The 21,826-nt window shown below is 39.5% G+C and overlaps 1 long non-coding RNA gene across 1 annotated transcript; it reads left to right on the forward strand.

Annotated features, from left to right (window-relative positions):
- The first annotated feature begins 8,928 nt into the window (after positions 1 to 8,928).
- Positions 8,929 to 15,533, forward strand: LOC114016857 (uncharacterized). The gene is made up of 3 exons (XR_003561589.2): positions 8,929 to 9,094; positions 14,019 to 14,465; positions 14,827 to 15,533. It is a non-coding gene; the product is annotated as an uncharacterized LOC114016857 (long non-coding RNA).
- The last annotated feature ends 6,293 nt before the right edge of the window (positions 15,534 to 21,826 follow it).

The raw sequence follows: 21,826 nt of genomic DNA on the forward strand, positions 1-21,826 counted from the left end.
TCCTCCTTTGCTCCCCCCGACCCCGCAAAGCAGGCCAGAGGAGTACAGCGGCGGCCAAGCAAGCAGCAGCCCTGCTGGAACTTCAGGATGCTCAGTGGGTTGAAGCTGCCAGGTGAATATAAGCATATGGGTACAATCTAACACCTTCTTCCAACAAAAAAGATTGATTGCATCTTGGCCTTGGTATTAAATGTGCTATTATCAGAAGCTGAAATAATGCATACAGTCACTTTAAAAGAAAGCAGGTTTCCTTTGTGAACGTATCTATTATTTCAATAGTACTTGAGAACTATTTCAATAGCGGCCAGGTTGTTGCTTACTAAAATATATTTGAATTGAATATGTATATATATCAAGGTTTTTTTCTTAATTTTAGTTTGAATTATTCCTGAAGTTCTCATTAAATTTACCATTTGTAAAGGACAGATTAAATGAAAATGGCTTTTAGAAAAATAGAGCTGGAAATTATTTTGGCCTTTCTGACCTGGAAGAGGTAATAATTTGCAGCAGCACTAGATGCTGGACATGTCTGACACTTCAGGTATTCCCTCGCAGTTTCAGACCTTTGTACAGATGAACTCCGTCTGGGACAACCCAGCAGTCAACTTTTTGTTACCGTAATGTAAATGAGAAGACTACAGCTGTCTTAAGCAATCTAGGCAGACAACACCAATAGAAAATGAAACTCGGGCAAGGCCAATGCTAAGAAAAGAATGTCTGTTATCCACAATAATGCTCCTGACATTTTCTAAACAGTTATTACGTGTGTCTGTCCATAATTGTCCTTGTTACAGTAACGGTGCAATCTTTCTTCCAGAACATTTACAGAAATCTCTCTCCACTGACTTTCCCAAATGTAAACAACCTCTACAGCATTTTCTAATATAAAACAAATGTGGTAAGTAGGTCCCGCATTAAAGAATCACTTTGACTGGAATGCCTGAAGTGCTCAAGGGATTTTTGGGTGGGTTAGAAAACAGCACCGTTTGCATTCAGTTTCCAGACACAGTCCCATATATACGTATGAGTGTCCATAGGGCGTTGTTGCTGAACTTGCATGGTTGCAGAGAAGAGATAGCTTGCTTTCTCTTTTGTAAAGAGCTGCAAAAGAAGCTGTTGTGGATTTTTGCTGTTTAATATTAGTCACAAGCAAATTTTAATGTTGACACTAACAAACATTTGACTATTTAGAAAACAACAAGACTGCAAAATTCCCAGTTACAGCAAAATAACTAGAAGCCAACATCTATATCGCCCTGCCACCCCTTTTGTAATCCTGTTAGATAAACCACATTGGTTACTGTCATTAGAATGAAAATGCAAGCTTCACATTTCTAAAATCTTATCTCTGTACTGAGAAATAGGACGTTCACAATTCCTGTGCAGTACTTATACAGTGTAACTTGAGCCTCCGTTATGCGGTTTGGAGGAAATTTAGCAAAGCTCCTAGGTTTGTTCAGCCTGAGACGAGTACCACAGAAATGTGTGCTGTTTGTCTGGTTTTTTGTAAACATGATGGCTGAAAGCACAGGTCTAAGAGGAAGAGCTGGCTGTGTCCTCCAGCTCTTTTGTATTATCAGCTTGTACATGCATCAGCTTGTAAAATCAAGTGGCCAGACCCTTCAGTTGTTACCCAAAGTCCATTATGCGCTAACTTCAGCTTTGTCCGAATGAGGGCTACATGCTTCTGTTCAAAGTCAGATGCTAAAGTTAATGCATGTAGAAACTTCTGCTTGTTCAGAGAAAATTTTCTGAAAAACTGTAAAGTGCAAAATACAATTGTAGGCCTTGAAAAGATATGTTGCTGCATTCTGCTTTATCTCCTGAGACTTTTTTCGAACTCTGCTTTCCCAGCAGTTGGGAAGGTGCTGATTCCCAAAGTGCAGAGATGAGATTCTGCGCTTTTCCAGAGAGTAGCTGTGGTACCCGCAAAGAGACTGGCCATAGCCCATGAGGCAACAGGAGTGCAGGACCACCTCTTTGTTCCAAAAGTGCAGGCTGGAAATGCTACTAAATGTGAGTTTATTGCCACGTGAGGGAGGGACTCAGCCCATATAACACTGGATGTTCGAGTGTCATGTAAAAATCTGCAGTATCTGGAGTTTTGAAGCTCCAAGACTGAAGCTCTGCAAACACAAACTATTTGCAGGTGGTGTCTTACCTGAGTGTGCACACTCACACTTGTGGCTGCATAAGGAAGAGGGAGGGGATCTCTGTAAATAAACTGCTTAAAAAGAAACCCAAATAGTCAAACTAGCAGCGTGGTAGTTGGATATTCAATTGCCTTTTGTTACAGTATTTTTCAAATAGCTGTTACCATAACAACATAACATATTTTTCTTTTAATTTTGTTTAGCTGTTTGGAAAAAAATATATTCTTGCCAGAATTCTTCCATAATAGCTTCCATTAACTGCAGTGACTTCTATTGGGGAGGCCAGTGCTGATGTCTCCTGCTGTCACAAGTCACTCACAAACCTAGCAGATGTTTTGTTTGATAAGGCCAATTTGAGCTTTATAAAACACGTTGTGGGTTTTTTCCATCCCCAAAGAGCAAATATCAGTTAGGGTGGGATTCGGAACTGACCGTTTGCCAGGAGACAACGCACTTGACCCCTGTCAGCAGAATGTGTTCCACACTTGAAAAACTGGATCAGACCAAACTGTAAAGATTCTCCTTTAACACAGTGACAGTATACCAAATATCAAGAGATAGACCTTAGAGACATATATATATGTATATATAACAACAACGACGAAAACAGAAAAAAAAAAAGAGGAGAAGGAGGAAGAAAGGAGGAACAAATCCTTTGGGAGGCCAGTATTTTTTTCCCTATTCCATAGTACAGATTTTGCTAAACTCAAGGTAAACACTGTAGATGAGAGTGGTTTATCACAATCAAACAAAAGTTACTATACAAACAATTAGAAAAAGCAAAAGAAAAGGAATCCACTTTAAATACTGATGCTGCCCCAGAAACACTGGCAATTTTATTTTGGATTCAAGCAATTTGCATGACTAAGAAATAATCACTTTTCCAGGCCTTCCACACACTTGACTGTGGCAAACATGTCCAGATTACTGTGTTTATTAATTTGTCTGCTAATACCATCTTGTTTCTGAGAACAAGGACAAAACTATTTTTGCAGGGCTTATTATATAATCAGCTTTTCATAATTTTATAATCAGCTAGAACCATGTTTTAGTGTAAGTTGTTTGATTTTTTTTAAGCAGTTAACACAGAATAAGGAAAGGTTCCATGAATTACTTCAATGTTGTTATCTAAAATTTCTCAGAGGTGAAGAAAATTTAACTGTATGTTATTTCTATGTTGATTACCTGCATCAAAATGACTAGCAGCTAGTCAGCCAATACTGGCGTGCTGCTTTTCTAGGGGAGGGGTGCAAGTGTGTACATCCATCTGTATGCAGGTGTGCCCATGTTTTCTTTTTACTAGCTAAAAAGAATATTTTTATACCTTTAAAAGTAAAAAGTGTTGCTTACCAATGTGCTTTACTTTCCATACTCTTTTCCATAAACCTGCATTCACAAGAGTAGTTTAAATTAATTCCAGAGAGGGTATTCCAGATTTGCACAAGGGTAAATGACATTGTAAAATGAAGTGGTTGTCTGGTCATAAGGCTTTGGTGCGACTACTGCCATAAGAGTGCGTCTTCTGTTCCATTTGTGAAGGTATTGAACATTTCAGTGAACCTGGAAACAGCAGTGTTGAAAACAGCATCACAAATCCTGTCGCTCTATTTAAAATTCAGAATAGACAGCAACTTTTTCCTGTGTAGTTCAGATATTTTTCCTGATGTGTAGCTGAAAATATTTCTGCAGGTAAATTCATTTCCCCCACATTTCGGAGTATTTAAAAGCTTACACATAGTGAGGTATTTCTGCTTTTAAAGAACGTTAATCCCACTTTTAAGGATGCAGCAGGTCCAGCATTAGACTGTCTGCTGGAATATCTCCTTCTGATTTAGCAACAGGGCTGTGTCGGGGTTAATCTAACCCTCCTTGATCACACACATCACTTGATATCAAGAGGTGAAAGTGGTACCACAGAGGCCTGCAATTTGATTTATAATGTTAAGAATGTTCACCCACACAACTGCCTGCTAGATTTTATTTGCTACAGTGAGGTTACTCATCTGGGATCACTTCATACAGGCAACAAATCCTCCGTTTTGAAATCAAGTGACAAGTAATACATGTGCCCTTTTTATGCTCCATATTGATTGAATGTGCACATAAAAAATGCTAATAAGATGCATTAAATTTATTAACAACTAAAATCTCTTGCATTCACACCACTCTGCTGTAGCTCGGATTGAGAAGACAAGCTTTAAACAAAAAGAGCTTTCATACCCTGCTCTGGTGTGACCAGTCATTGTGGGTTGCTTCAGGACTCATAACTACCGAGGGGACTTCTGAAACGGGCACTATTTGAACTCCTGAGCATGGTCTATAATCTTGCTTAATAATTACATCAACTGTGACAGTTTAATTCAGTGTAGGTATCCAAAACTATTTCTGAAATTAATAATAAGCATGCTTTACAGCTTATGCATGTCAAAAGTTATAAGACAAGTTTCATCATGGAACTTAACTATTTTAACATGACTTTTTAAATAACCTAACAATTTAAAACAATTACATAACATTTTTTCTTTCTAACTTTTAAAACAAAAAATGTTTCATTGCTTTTATAGGGTTGAGTATAGTTAGGTGACCTCTACAAAAGGCTTCCTCTTTGAAGTGTTCTCTGAAGAGAGCTTCAAGGCAGTTGAGTGTCTCAGATTGTGATTTTGTAAGGTTTTGATGCTAGAAAATTGTTTAACAAACAGCTTCCAAATATTTAGATTTTGATTAATAACACACAGTGCCATGGTATTTAAATACTATGAAGTACAAAATCTAGCATGTGGCAGAAGAGTATGTGTTCCACATGGTTAGGAGGCTAGGGATGGAGGCATACCAATATCTGAGCAGGAGGGAAATAGTTATACAAAGCCAATTAAACTATTCTTTAGGAATATATTATACTGTTGTCTCTACTTGTGCCAGAGCTTTCCCGCTAACTCTGTGGTTAGAAAGGATGCTCCTTCAGCAGTACAGGGAGCTCTGGTTACCATTGCTTTGTTCTTCACATGCCTGCATCGTGTGCGAGTCCACAGAACCCTGGGTTTGGTTAACATTGATGTCCCAGCAGACAACACTTTGGGGATATCAGCCAAATTTATTAATACAGTAATATATGAATAATACTAAGTAAACACAGGGAAGCTGTTGTGCCTAACTACCTTGAAGAGCAATGCTCACACCGAAATCAGTCACAGGGCCTCAGAACCTTTGACTGTAGTTTGATTCCTATATGGTTTCACAATCTTCTTAAATGTTGAAACTTTACTGATAAAAGGAGCTTTACTCTGCCAAAAGGAGTTTTACTGTGTCTAAGGAGGCAAAATACTACTGTATTTGGAGTCTTTCCAATGGAAGGACTTGAACTGATGTTAAGAGATACTGAACTGGTCTACACTGAAGGGTTCATTTATAAATCCCACCTCATTTATAGCCTAATTACTACTAGATCAGGATTACATCCAGTCTCATAGTAATTATATATTAGCTGTATATATTAGCGCTAGGATGAGATCTGATGTTTGCACACAAGTATTTATTTTATTAAATGAAAAGGAGAAAAGACCTGCCTAACTCTGGCATCATATGGCTGTGCCTCATTTGCATATATACCTTTTAAATTCCAAAACAGAAAAAACTTGTAACTTTAATTTCTATTTCGTGACAAGCCAAAGGGGAAAAAAAAAAAAAAAAAGCCAAAAGCGTAATTTTTTTAAAAATCAAATTTTCTATGATGGAAGCAAAATGCAATCTAATTAGCTATTTGCTGTGAATACATTAACATTGTGAATATGCACATTGCCATTTAACATGCCAATGCCATGCTGCAACTGTCCAGATATAACACTGTCAGAAGGTGAAGTGTACCTGTAATTCTCATTGATTTCAGCATTATTTTTTTTTTTTCATTTATAATGGCTGGGAGTAGTACATAGCCACAGAGATATGTACAATGGAAAAGACTCATAACCTGCATTTGTGAGCAGTTTCACATTTGAGACAGCAGTCTGAAGAAAATCCTTCCACAGGCAGTTCTGTTAGTGATGGGTAGTGGTTACAATATGAATATGCTTTCAGCAGTGCACTGGTATCTAAAATGGACTTTGACACTGAAGTGATTCTGTCTTTGGATCAACATAGCTAAGGCTGTTAAAAATGCGAAGAAAAGAGCTCATTCAGCAAGCCGTACTAATTATATCTAGCCAACATTCGCAAATTGTTTAATTGTGGATTGGTATTACTAAATCTCAAGGGTTATTTTGCAGTTGTTGGTATCAAAATTAAAAATAGTCTCCATTTAATCTCTTTGAGAAGAGTTGAAGCTAGATGTTGTGAAAACAAATTGTAAATATTAAATAAAAGCCTTATAATCAAATGTCTTTATACCTAAATGAATTATTATCTAATGGCTGGAATCTAACTTCGGAATCAACTACAGAACTTCTTTCATAGTGTTCATTTACCCCATCACAGAGATAATATAATAAACGTTTTAATAGAACATTTTTATAAGCAGGAATGTGACAAATTTTTCTGATTCAGGGTTTGAGACTTTATATTACCATCTTTAATCTCAGCTAAACAAAAGGCAGCTGCTCAGGCTTCTTAAGCACAAACACAGTTTAGTGACTATCCACAAGAATCAGTATTCAGGTCTTTTTAAATCAGGAGATTTCCACCCCACCCCCCACCCCCCAGGTGCTTCCCCTGGTGAATTCCCAGTCTGTAGATGCACACACCTACTGCAGCTCACAATCTATCACAATTTCTGATTTCAAAATTAAGTAGGCTGATATTTCTCCAGTCAATAGTGCTGAAAGGTACATGCTGAAAAAGGGAGAAAGACCTTAAAGCCTTAAGGTATCGAGTGTTTTGAAAATGCTTAACTCTTGCAGTCTCCAGGAATTACAGGAATATAAAACTGCAGCACTGAAGTTGCTGACAAAATGCTTTTTACTGCTGCGCTCTTTGTCAGCTGCGGGAAGACTAATCAAAGCCTGAGGCGCCTCATTGTTGTTATAATTTCTTCTTTCCAAGAAGGCTGTTCTCTGAGATACTGGAGCATGAGTTTTTCACCTGATGGATTGTTGACTTTACTGATGCAGCTTCACAACCAAACCCTTCTTACTGTCTGTGATTTACAGAGCTAGTTCTAGGCAAGTTCAAGTAAAGCTGTTTGTATCCATGTCACTTTGGATGCATCTTGTTTTGTGAGCAATTAAAAAAATACATCATGTTTCGTACTCTGGAGATATTGCTGTTTGTGGTTGTCCCAAAATTTAAACGTTTTGCATGCCTCAGACCACCTCAGGAAGCTAGCAGGGTAAACAGAGTCCCCTGACGAGTGGCTAACAGGGGGGCTCACTTTCAGGGAAAGTGTGTCTAATAGCAGGGCATTACTATAAATCTCGGGTTTGATGTACACCCTCTCTTAAATGTTATGGGAGTGGCTTCAGTATCCTGCAGCTTCTGCGTCCCACTTGTAGCTGCAGCCAGGCATATTTATAAATTTATTGAAGGCTGAAATTTTAAAGAGGAGTTATCAACTCTCCTTATAGATGCAAAAATCAAAAATTAAGTCATTAGTTTACCTTTTTTCCCACCTTCAAAATGCTACGTGTCCTTATTATTTTCAAGTCAAAGTCACAACTTTGGGGGATTTTAGAGTTCTGTGATGGTTGAACATTGAGTGCATACATATTTTTTTGACCTTAAGTAGAGAAAATAAAAGACGTAGAACTAGTTTTGGAACTATTTTCTAAACAATCTCAGTGTGTAGCATATAATACTATACTGTGTCCTAGATAATATTGATTTGAAATTGATCTCTGAAGTAAAACAAACAAATGAGAAAATATTTATTTTGTAAATGTAACGATTACATTTATTCATAGCATATTCTTAGACAGCATCTCTCAGACAGCATTTGTGATTCACAGACTGCTGGGACCTTTGGATTATTTCTAAAGGAACCTGTGAAAAATGGCTGAGAAATGAAGTTAATTTATGGGACATCACCTGTAATTGTGCAATTAATGGTTTTAACTTGTCTTGCACTTTCCTGAAATGCTATAGGAGCTTTTTGGATTTTCTTTTGTAAGCCCTGAGGGTACCAAAGAGTCCTTGAGCTTTGACTGTTTCCCAAAAGTCCTTGCTTGGGTGTTTCTAAAACAGCTTAATGCTTTTCAGCTGGGCAGAGGGCATTTAAGCAAGTACCGAGTGCAAGGAGAGGTAAGAGGCCAGTTCAGGTTTTTAACTGCCTTATTTCTCTTCTGGCTTTGAGAAGTGAATGCTGCATCATCACTGCTTTGTTGTTCATTCATGCTTTCAGGTACAGACTGGGGAGGTGGTTGGGATTGGTATATGATCTATACAAACAACGTGAGTTTTTCACCAAGTGCTTTAGCAAATCTGGGCATGAAAGGTATTTCTGTGGCTAGCACACTTGATGATCTGACAGCAGATGTAACTTCAGTCTCAGTGCTGTGGAGGTCATCTAGCCTTGTGTTATCACAGCAGAGACATGAATACTGGCAATAGTGACCATCATCTCCTTCCTGGCTGAATGCTGTTCTTGGGCATTTTGTGCTTGATGGTGCGCCTCTTCAGAGAAGTGGGCATCTTAAGCTCAACAGAATCCTGAGGCAAATGGTATTTCAGTTTCATCTAATTCCAGTGATACACCAAGTGCTGAACAAAAAACCCCAGAAATGACAGGAGAAACTCGAGATTGCTTTTGTCCTGAATCAAGAGGCGTTCTTACTCTGCCTTGCAGATAGATGAGTTTGCAAATGCTGCTGCTGCTAATTCCCTTGAATGCATGACCCATGAGATTGAAAGTGAGCTGACAGGAGATCTCCTGTGTTGCCACATGCTAACGGCTCAAGAATATGCAGAAGATATAGGCAGACCTTCATCGCCAGTTTCCTACAAGAAAAGATGAGTTGGTGAGTGTGCTGAGATTTGCATTGGGGTGGACTTTCAATGACTCAAAATCTTTCTTGTTAAATGCCTATAAAAGTAGCCTCTGTTTTTGCTGGATCATGCAGAGAGCCTTAGGCAACATGAAAACTATCATGCATAATTGCTGTGAAAATGGTTAACTATATCTAGGGTTTGTCCCTGACTTCATCTGGATTTCCGGCTTTATCCAGTGAAACAAGCAATGAATGTGTGAGCTCCTGTTTTTGTTCTAAATATAGATGCTGTTGAGGCAAAACTCTAAATGACTTATTTTCTTCACTTTTAACCGCAGTTTTTTTACTGCGAGCCTTTTTCTTTTCTGTGTATTTTAATTATTGTTTTGCTTTGAAAGCAAGACATGGCTTTGCTTGGCTCTTTGCATAACAAAACCAAGACCTTCATCACAAAGGTGCATCCTCAAGTCTGCTGAGTTGGAGAAAACGATTTAGATATGTTTGAAACCTTTTATGCGTTTTTAGCTGAAATATGTATTGAGATTGATAGGGATAGTGATCAAATACTAGTTTCGCCAGTACTTCTCTGAAACAAAGAATTGTTAGGACTGAAACTTGCAGATTCAGACTGTGCGAGTATGCTTCCAATCTAAGGGTTAAGAAAAGACGCAATCATTCATGCTATTCAGTGATGGACTGAAACTTGCATTTGAGAAGCGACTTTGTAACTTATCTCGGTTAAAATGAAAAGAGAAATATCTTTACCTGGAAGATAAAAAAATAGTAATGTTGTTCTCAACCACCTACTTAGGAAAATTGGGTACAAATTGACATAAATTGGGTATTGAAGCACAGGTACCACTAAAAGCGTGACTGATTCTATTAAGTCTTTTCCCACTTTGTGCTGCAAAACAATCTCTGTCTTCTCACTAGAATGGTTGGACACAGCCTTGTAAGTGATGGTGCAGATTTCTGTTCCAGAGGCTGTAAATGTTTCAGATGTGTTTGTCAGGCCATACACTAGTTACACTTTAGCATTAGCCAAAAATAACAACACTTCATTGTTACTGAACTTAACATAATGCACCTATTCAAACCTGGCCACCTACCTACACATTCCAACCCACAAAACACCACCAGGGAAGAAAGCTGGAGTGGGGACATCATTTGGCAGATACATATCATATATTAGCAATCTTCTCAAGGGTTTTCACTGAACCTGCAGTGCAGCTGAATAGCTGCCATTGGGGCACCAAGCTCACGTTGTAAGGGAATGTAGCAAGAAGGAATCACTAATACAGACATTATTAACAGTCACTGATTCTTTGGAAGATAAACAGAACAGGATACATAAACGTTCTCAGCTGTGTGTTTCAGGCTAAATCAGGGCACCAAAGTAAGGAGCACCAGCTACCAAAAGCTGCCTGAGTTGGGACCCTGGGTGAAGCACGAGGGCACTGCGGCCCCTTCCCACCCACCCACCCGGGGGCTTGGCTGCCTGCGCCCGGTGCCGCTCTGGTGGGGTGTGCGGCTGTGCCCTGGGCTCCGGCTGCCCCAACGCGGCTGTGGAAGGAGGGTCTTGCTGCGGGCTTGTAGGCGTAGCTCTCGGGCAGAGGTAGTGCTGGGGTATGAGGCTGCAGGCATGCCTGCCCCTACTTCTGTGACCTTTTGTGGAAGTCTCATGATCCAACCTCCATCCCATTTTTACCTGACTTGGCCAAAGACCTGCTTTGCCACTGCTGGCTTTCCTGGCATGTAACTGGACTTCTGGCTGATCCTGGTTAGTGTTACCAAACCTGCTTTCCTCTTCTTGCTCAGGTATTGTGGGAATTCTGTTCCTGCTGGCCTTGGTGTCACCCTGAGTGTCTGGCTGGGGTTCTGTGTGTAGCTTGCCTGCTTCAGGCCACCAGCTGCCCTGGTGGGAAGGGGACAATGTCTCCATCCCCTGGGCTATGAGCCAGAGTCACCAAATGGCACATCTCGCTCCCTTAGAGAACTTCAGGGATGTTGGAGACTTGTAATTCAAATGGAAGGGAAGACTGCACATAAGAACCAGGTTTTCTCTAGCAAAAACAAAAGACCCTTTTATTTTGGTGGGAAGACTGTAGCCAATTATAAGTACTATTACAAATGTTTTTGGAAACAATGGTTTACTTCTGCAAGCTGTTCCAGATCTTTGAGATGTTTGAGCTTTCCATCTGTCATCCAATATGTAACACTAATGGATATAATTTAACAGAGGATGTAAAAAAGAAAAAAAAAAAGTTGATGTCATTGACATACTTTGGTTAATGTTTTATAATTAACTTTTTCCCCTTTACCATCACTAAAGGACTTTGGACTACGTTTCTATGCCACTATATCAAATAAGGCAGAAAATATTTTATCATATTTTGATTCCTATTTTTACCCCAATTTACATTATGGCATGTTAAAGATTTCCACTGTTCAAATCAGTGAACTGACATTATTCATTGAGATTTTAAATCTAAATGTTTTCACACTTTTGGTTTCCATCATGTATTTGATATAACTGAAATGTAACTAATTAGTACTGAAGTACAACTTTTCGTTTATCACATTTTTACAGATAGATTTTTAGGCATTTATTCTGATTACTCGTTTATTAGGATACACTGCTTCAGATTAGAACCCTGACTTCTTTTAATAAGGATCCTGAAATCTATTAATACATCCTACATGTAAAAGGCCTAACAAGAATCCTGTTATTCCCACAACATAGTAGTATTGCTGTAAACATCACAAAGTGATTATGTTTTCACCATTTCATTCAAAGATGCATGGTGCTAATACTTATTCCTCAACTTCAATATCATTTTGGAACCACTATCCTGAGAAGTAGATAATGTTAGAAAGAAGGCGAATTATTAATGCAGAGTGGCATAGTCAATAGGCTACAAAATACACTTTTAAAATCATGCTTTTACAAACATGGCACAGACTCTGCTGTAGCACTGTATGCTCTAAAAGCTGCAGATATATTTTAGAAAACACTGATGAAGCCATTACTGCTCCATCCATTTGTTCATAGTATATATCATTATTCAAGAAATTTAAGAACTGTAATGATGGAAAATCACACAGAAAGAAAAGAAAAGGAACATGGACTTTGTCAGAAACAAGGGCTACATTTTTATTCAAGAGGCCCATAATGACGGAAAATCACAGTGAAAGGCAGAGACGAAACAGGGATCCCATAAAGGACTGACACACCACAGCGGCACAAGTAGTAGAACAGTCATAGCAAGTGGATAAAAATAAAGAAAACAAAATTAACTAGAGAAGAGCTGGACTCGGGGATGAAGCACAAAACAGAAACAAATCACAGCAAATGCTGAAGATTAATTTCAAAGAATCTGCTGAGAATGAGTGGAGAGACAAGTTGCATCAATATTAATGAAGCTGAAATAGAACTCCAAATGGCCACGAGTACAAAATGGCACACAAAGCATTTTCTTTTAAATAGGTTGGAGATTGGATCATGAGACCTTCACAAAAATGAACAGAATTTACAACAGATGTTATTATGGGAAATGCGATAAACAATCACAACCTAAATCTTAAAAAAGAACTATAGAAAAATTAATTACCAGCACATAACATTTACTTTAAAACAATGGTTTATAGATGAGATATTCAGGAAAGTAAGAGAAGAATATTTTCTGATATCCAGTGATCTATAAATGTCTTAAAGGGATCTTGTACGTCTTCAGATACCAGTCTTTGATATATACTTTTTTCCCCCAGGCAGCTAGGCACCTCAAATCTTTAGTAATATATTCCACTTTAAGTTCATATAACATGCAAGCAAATATTATTGCCCACCTTGAGATGAAGAAAGAGTAAATATGTCTTATCTATAGGTTGGCAGTCAGAGCTCTGTGCAGGCGGGAGATAAACTTTTCTTCTCAAATTACTTAAGCTGCCCACTCATGTCAGACAGCCATGACTACAGGCTGTGGAGCTTTCAGACATTCTCGAATTCTTGACATTAAAAATTTCTGCCCCACCAGCTGACAACTGCATTCACTTCTCGTCAGATAGCCTATGGTTAGAGACAAGGGGTCACTCTTTAAGAACCTGATTTCTAAAAAAGACCAACACAAATGTGTAATTTCTCAGATGATGTTGTCAGGAGTCCTGTAAATTGTAACCGGCGTGTCAAACGTCGTAAGACCTCCCATAGCGAGGAAGCAGAGTGAGTACCTTTCCCGACAAAGATCATTCTTCCCTATGAAAATTTCTCATGACAGGCAAAATTTCAGTGTTGCAGAGATACAATCAGTCGATCTGTTCCTCTTACGCAACAAATTAAACTATTAAAGGTTTTGCATCTGACACAAGAGTGCACGTTTTTCCTTCTCATGGCAGGTCACTGACGTTATTTCAGTGCCTCCCCGCAGCTCACCAGCCTTCTCCACTTCAGGGCTCTCATTGTGCTGGCTGTAAACATGCTCACCTTTCTTGTATGTGGTAGTCAAGACATAATGATCTAAGTAAAGCTGTTGAGAGGAATAAAAACACTTCATAAGGCAAAGTTTTGGCTTAAAAGGGACACGGGGATATAAAATATTGGCATAAATATATATAAAGATGTAGATTAGATTTGCCAGAAGAACAGTTATTTTTGATGGGCCATGGTCTCATGTCTCTTCAGGGAAGCAGGAATTACATAGTGGCAGCCCATAGTTCAACTCTGGCTGAAAATCCCTGTGCAGAACTTCTTTGGGTTCTGAAATCCCTATCAGCAAAATCTGTATCTAAGCTTCCCTGGTCTTACGTCATGCTATGGTTGTATCCACAAAAATATTAGGATTGTGAGGCAACAGGATTTCTGTGATCATGCTTTATTTCTTAACACGGTGATATTAAACTTTACCACTTGATAAATAATTTCTCGGTGTTTGGTGACAGGACTTCATTGTCTTTCCAGAGCTCCTCTGCAGAGGTGTTCTCAGGTTGATCGGTGAGCCTTTCTGGTGTGGCCTGTTCTGCCCTGCTGTGTGCATCCTCCATCCCAGCAGCTAGCCAGGCAGGACTGTGATATCTTCCTACTACTGATGTGCATCTAATTCTCATTTTGGGGAAACAGGGCTTGGGGTGCAATGGGAAGGTGACTGCTAAACACAGGTTTGTGTTCAGCTGCGCTGGCACCTTAACAGTCATTACAGATGATGGCGCCTGCAAGGAGCTGTGACTGTTACTGGTCCGTGATGATGAGGACTGTTGGGACCTCTGCAGTTGCTGTGGACTCTCGGTTTATGCTGGCAGCACCAACAGTGCACATATACAAGCTGTTTCCTAAGCTACAACACAACAAATCCTACATTTACAGATCAGAGTACTTCACAGTTTGGAACAAAGTTAGGAAAACGACTTTGTAAGTAAATGATGGGAAAAACATTGGTGCTGAGTGAAGTGTTGCTGTGCTGTTAAGCTTTTCCAAGTAAAGAATTATGAAAGAGGTCCTCTCCTGAACGCTTAAATGAGGCATAATTGTATTTGACTTTTTCTTATAAATAAGAACACTACCATGAATCTAAAGAAAAATAATACCTGTATGATGGAAGGTTTAAATTGCTTTTAAAATTGTTTTTTTTTAATAATACAGGAGCTGAATTAGTAGGAAGTAGTAACAGAATTCTTATCGTAACCACAAGAATACAATGCCAGCAGTTTGCTGATAGTATTTACATGTAAGCTGAAGCATTCTACATGACAGATCTCCACTGTTTTTACAGAGGTCACTGTAATCCTAATGTAGAACACAAAGTGTCATCCCACCTTCTCAAGGGGGTGCAGTGCTACCACAGTATTTCTGAATTGGACTGAGGTATACACCCATCTGATCATCCTAACAATGTACCTTCATGAGGCAAAACACAGTTTTTCCTCATGAAGTACATGGGTAACTGTTTTTTCCAGCCTCTAGAAATGTAGATGAATCATAGCATTAATTGGTTTTATCTGAACTCTTCAGGTTGTAAAATAAAATAACTAAAATTTTAAACAAGAATTTCTGCATGATGTACTTCAAAATTTTGTTTAGTTCTCATTTTACAGTCATTTTGCAAACTATATATAGTGTATAAAAATTATAGTATAGTTTTCATTTTACTTATGTAGCTTATTAGATAACTCATCTTGTTCTTCCCTCAAAATAGACTGTATCTCACCAGGCTAGAAAGTAACTAGCTTAATGTACGTTAAGCCAGCCCAGAATGAGGTTTGTGGCTTTTTCTCTGAGAACACTTTTTTGAGTTCAATTATACAGATCTCTCACTACATTTTTGTACTATGTTCAGTATATGAAACAAAATTAAGTCATTGAATCTATCATAAAAACACTACATCACAAATATTTTTGTGCCCTAGAAGAGAAACATGAAATGTCTTTGAAAGCTGGCAAGTCTACTATTCTTGCATGGACATTTAACTGCACACAGTTAAAAAACCTAGACTGAATGTAAAATATTATATTATTTTAGCTTTCTGTGCTGTAACTTCAGACTTGTGCTCCCACAAAATCTAAGGGTTAGAGACAAGTTATAGAAAAAAAGTATAATTTTCCCTAAAGTTTCTTCCTTGCAGGCATCTCCCAGTCTGCTGAATATGCCCAAAGATTTGTAGAAAACGGATTCCAGAATAAGTCCTTCTGTGGGCTTATTCCTAGTCAGTATTCTTGCAGTTTTTTGGTGTTTGATTTTAATAAGTATACAGGTACAGCCCAAATTCAGAGACAGAAGTCTCCTTACTTGTAGGTTAGAGCATCTTGTTCCATTGTTCAATACTAGCCTTCAAGGCGTAAGAAGTATTTAACTTGCGTTCATTTCTTATACTTGGTTGTTCAACTATCAAGGGTCTTGATTAATCCAGTCTTCAATGCTACCTTCCCCAGCACTAACTAAAATGAAATTGGAACTTTTTTCTTAGACCAGTACCATTTCTTTTCTTCTAACAGTCCTTTTATGTCTTTTTCATTTGTAGAAAAGAAAAATATTCCGGTCATGCTGGAATGGTCCTAACATCTTTGAAGCCCAGAAAAAGCCTAGTATTGCTCACTCCAGGATCAATCCCAAATTAAGATTTTTTTTCTCTCTTTTTGTTAGTAGAAATCATGGAAGTATTTGTATTTTAGATTGGTACTTGCTTTTATGCTGTCATTTTGCTAGGCTACTGAAAAGTTCAAAGTAGACCTGTCATTTTTTAACTAAAATGTAATTAATTTTCAGGTAATTTCTCCTACTATAGTACCTCTCTCTGCTTGGCTTTCTCTCTCTCTCTGTGAGAGACCCTGTCTTTCACTATTCTTGCTATGAGCATCTCCGTAGTCATTATGCCTGCTAGTGACACTATCTGTGTTAAAGTTATGAAATTCAGCTGAAGTTTCCAGCCTTGTGATCCAGAAATATTAATATGTGGCAGACTGGACTGTTCTGCATTATGTGCTTCTAGACTCCCAAAGTCTGGGATATTGCAGAAAGGGGTGAGAGATGCTTTACGCCACCACAGCAATCCTGACTGACTCTGGAGCAGCACTAACATCATTAACAACCTGTTACCGTTCTTCAGACAAGGATAGTTAGCACAATACAAAAGCATCTAAACAAGTAAGTATAAACCTCAAAGTATAGTATGAATTTAAGTGTATAAAGAATGGTACAAGGTTAGATTCTTTGTGAAACTGGCTGGACCCACAGTTAAAAGAACAAACCCTATTGAACCCTACCAAACATGATGTTTAAAAATATTGTATTAAAGCACAATTCAGCTGGGTGATGACTACCTTTAAACTTCACAGAACTCAGTGAACGCCATTTAGTTTAGCCTGTGCCTTTGAGTAGTGTTTCCTTTCAGTGCCGAGAGTATTTATTACTGGGAGCCATCCAGTTCCCTCCAAGTAGCACGGACCCAGGCAATTCGTGAGTGTTGCTGTGCAAAAGCAGCTGTGTTCTTCTCACCCCCTGGGTTGCACTGAACATTGCCTGGTCACAGCAAGGATCAGGGGCTCTGTCTATTCTTTCAGTGCTACAAACCCACTTATTTTTGCAGTTAATGGTGACTTTGCAGTAAATATATGTTCTGGGCAGCAAAAAGCAGAGTATGTTGGTGGCACTAACCACAAAGTGTTTGTTTTATTACTCTCTGTTAAACATTGTTTTTAATCAGGTAGAGTTGCTCCAGGGCTGTTTGACTTCTGCACGTGTTCCAGCTGTACAATACGCTGTATTTGTGCAGTACTTCTGTGTTGAGAGTTGACATTGAAATGACTGCTCTCTAGAGGTTTTTCCCCCATTAAACTTATAAAACACATTTTGAATGCAATGCGGTTAAGATTATTATGGTTTAAACTATGTATGCCAGTTTAAAATGAGTTTTTCACTGTTGTGACAGATTTGGGTAGAAACGTTCAAGCAAATAAGGCAAACCATGACTCTTAAAAGCAACTTGAAATCAAAAGCATGTAAGATGAAGTGTTACATTGCCAAGAGATGATTTCTAGCTGAAAGAATCAAATGCTTTAAAGTCCCGTGTCTGTATTTAGTGAAGTGGCCATGTGTACAGTAAATTAGATATAGGGGTTAATGGGGGGAGGGGGCAATTATAGCATGTATGAAAAGTTGTATAGAGATAGTTGTATGAAAAGCACAAATCAAAAAATTATTTTCAAACTTGCAAATTTTTGCACACAGCACTAACTTTTGAACCATATGTAGACCAACTGAAGTACAGCAACAAACGTAGTCAGGATCTTAACAATTTATTTTCCTCTTATAGAGTTCAGCTGTTTTCCCAGATAGCTACAATCAGAATTATACCTATTGTAGGCCCTATTATTTTATATATGTGTGTGTATATATATATATACACACACACACATATATGCTCTCTCCTTTATTTCATGTAGCAAACTGCTTATGCCTGCATTGTGCTTATGAACTGGCGAGGAAAAAAAAAAGTTAGACTTAACTGGCTGCTAGCCAAATACCAACTTTCTGGTCACAGACAAATATTCAGCAGAGTTAAATATCTCTGGTTTATGGAGACAGTCAACAAGTTTATCTTCTGAGAGCTATTACGCCTGCAAGGACAACAAAAATGTCTGACAAAATCTTAGGATGGTGAGAATGTTTAATAAAAGGAAGAGCTCTCCAGAAGTAGCCTTTCAGAAAGTTTGTGGTCTTACTAATTGAGCTAGGCAAATCCATCCCTTCCAATTGCATAACCCTACTTTTAGGGCAAGTATGGATAGAAGTGGGCTGTCTTGAGCTTTAGAAGGGTGGAAAACTAAGGAGTGTATATGCTATTGCTGAAAAGGAAACCAATTTTGGTTACTGAAGTTTGTAGTTTAGGTATGTGAAAGATGCAGGGGCTGCTCTGCTTTAAATATTTTTGGTTAATGTCAGTATTTCTGGATGTTTGGTGTAGTAATCCATTAGCGTCATTCAACAGCTAACTATACTTTAATCTGAATTAGTTGGTTGATTTTTTTTTTTCCTTTTGAATGTATAGTGTTAGATTTTCAGACAGCAGAAAGACCATGTAAGCATATTACCAGCATGAACTGACTATCATTGATTGTCACTATACTAGTAGAAAATCTCTGGATAAGGCATTCTTTTTGTCAACTATGTATATATATATTGTTGCAAAAATCTCATCACTGGAAAAAAAAGTTGAAACAGCCATTTTTTATGTGTAATTCCAAATTAGGCTTAGTTAAAGTATCCTTTCTTAGAAAAAAAAGGAAAAAATATTTTTAAAAAATGTTCAAGATTATATTCCTTTTATTGTGACAGAGATGATATATAATCTGATGATACTCTCACCTTGACTCCTTCACTCTGGTGTTTTTCAAGTTTTAAGAATTTTGTCTTATGGACTTAAAATAGGGCATGCTATAAGAACAGTTTTTACTGCCTTCTCTCCTTCAATTTTCTTAGCAGGCAAACACTGATGGTGTCTGTCTTTAATGGTTCAGAGAAGCAGAGCCTAGGTTAAAGAAAATTTCCTTAATTTTTTGAAGAGTTCTGGTCTGGCTTCTATAACATTCCACAATTCATTTTTCATAGATTCATAGAGATTTCATCTTTCCTTCTGGAAATCTATTATTCCCAGATCATCCTCTCAAGAGGATTATTACTGTATTATTTATTAAATTGCCATGTGGATTGTTATAAGTAAGCCCCAATGTGTTTACAACGGGCTCCCCTTGACCATACGGTATCTTTATAAATGGCTAGATATGCATGAACAAAAATCTAGTGATGTGCCCAACCACCACCAGCGATCCTTTGAATGCAAAAAGCATACAGATGCTCAGGGTACGTCTCTGGGTGCTGGGTATTTCACCTTTCCAGTGCTTCCTGCCCTGGTGTAGGATTTGTTGGGTCAGGAAACAGAAAACCAGGAAGTCTGAGCCCACATCTCTACTTGCAGTGAACAGTTACCCTTTGTGTCTTGATGCTTCCCTTTTATTTATGTTATTATTTCCACAAGGGTCCAGGTTCTTGTTCACAGTTTCCTTGCAAGCCATAATCATCTCAGAAAGCTTTTGGAGTTCACATTCACCAAAAAAGCCTACAGAGAAAGACATCCTAAATAATAGTATCACATATATTGACAGGGCCAATTTAGGTTAAGAGAACTGTTGTTTTTATTGCTGAAGACTTATTTACTTTTGGTAAATTCTTTTAACAGAACTTAGATGAAGTTAGATGAAAAAGGAATTCTTTTTCTGGTCAAAATATTTTAAAAGACTCACAAAAGGAAACTGCACATACAACTAAGGTAAGTGTTTATATTCCTGGTAATTTCTGAAGATAACATTAGCACAGATTTACGGCAGAACAAAAAAATTGATCTAGACACAGAATGCAGACAAGTTGTAATAATTACTCATTAATTTTTTTTCCTGTACAAATTATATAACCCAAACAATGCTATGCAGAGGAATTGTTGATCTTAATGACCCTTACAGCTGGTTAACTCTCTTCATTCTGTTTATGGATTAAAATTATATACTTGTTTGTTTGAAACAGCAAATGGAAGAAAAAGCCTTATTCTGAGAACTTTCAGTGCAGCCCTAAATTTACATGCTGTGTTACCTAATACCTCCTAGAAATACTGACTTCTGAAACTGGTCGGTTCTTCCCAGAACTGACCCAAGGGTCAAATCCAGCCTTGCATCTGAAGACTGAATAAATGGGCTTTGCATTCCTGTGGTGTTGTTCTTAGGGACAACAAAACTGATTTTGTAGAGCCATTCCTGCAACAGCAAAAATGCAGGCTATTATAATAATGATCGCTCATTACGGTAGATTCCTATTTACAGGTTTAAATGGAACCCCTGTGTGGAGATAATTTTTCTAGTATAATTGTAAACCCTTGCAGACTCCTTTTACTTCCTCCTGCCCGTTTTGGTGGGTTCTGCTGGGCAGAGGAATCACGGCAGGGTTCAGCGCTCCTCGTCTGGGGGAAGAGGTTGGAGCCCCCATCTGCCGCAGCTGTCCCTGGGGCTCTGCTCTCGACTCTGGCTCTGAGTAACCGGGCCTGAGAAATTAAATGACTTTATCTCGCATTCCAATTCTCTGTATACAAAGCATGCAAGTATTCACTTTCGTGAAGCAGCTGGGAGTCCTGACAGCAGGTAACTAGGGACATCTGACAAGGTTATGGGAAAGCTGTAATAGAAATACCGTACAAGTTATGGAACACCCCCCCCCCCCCGCCCCGACAGCTCACTGTGCCCCACGCTCAGGGCTGCAGAGTTCTGCCTGTCCTGTTTGTGGCTTACTCCCAAGCTGTGTGCCTGCCGGGGAATGGCAGGGAACCCTCCCCTGGAGAAAGGGTTACGCGCAGCAGCAGCCCTGGGTGAGTTTTGCTACCCTAGTCTGGAGCTGAGGTGGCCAGGGAAGGCCTGGTCATGCTGCTAGGGCAGGGGAGGGCCTGGGGCCCCGGGCGGGCGCCTCCTCTCCACCTGGGCTACTCACACTGGTGTTGCCTTCATGCAGCCCCAGTTTGGTGGGGTTTTGCCCCATCGCCTTTCCCGGAGGAGTTGCACTTGTTCTCTGAGGCAAACGGCGCCCTGGGTGGCCAGTGCTCTCCTCGGGTGCACTGTTGCAGCCACCAGCCCGCAGCCACCAGCCATCCCAGCGGCTGCAGGGGATAGCAGCCCCACTGTCGCCAGAGCTCGTCTTGCCCCGAGCCCAGCACCACACGGCCACTGGCGGGGAGCCAGGGCAGGAGCCGGCAGGGCCAAGGCTTCGGGTCTCCGGTCACAGCCGCAGCCACCAGCGTCAGCCCCCGCCACCCTGCTCCGGCCTTTGTAGCTGGGCTTTTGGATGTTTGCCAGAAAGGTAAACCAGTAATCTATTATTGATGAAGGGAACATTAATGTTGAAATTAAATAGTAGGATACGTGTAGATCTTCTAGCGTGCAGCAGTCTGTTGTCTATCCATGCACGCTATTACCCAGTTTTACAGGTTTTACTGGTATCCGCACTTCCGCAGGTTGCTTCTGTAGCAGGCGGGCTGCTCTCCTACGCGCGTTGCCATTTATGAAGTAAACGCAAAGGCGTCGGAGCGTAACTCATCTGAATCACGTCTGTCCACTTCTTCTGATGACGGTCTCCGACGGCGCCGGACGCCGCGCGCAGCCTGCGGGTGCCGGGGCGGGGGCGCGCGGGCGGCGCTGGCGGGACGCGGCGGCGCGTGGAGCCCCGCCCTCCGCAGCGACCT

This window comes from Falco cherrug, chromosome 8, assembly GCF_023634085.1.
Source record: "Falco cherrug isolate bFalChe1 chromosome 8, bFalChe1.pri, whole genome shotgun sequence".
Taxonomy (NCBI): Eukaryota; Metazoa; Chordata; class Aves; order Falconiformes; family Falconidae; genus Falco; species Falco cherrug.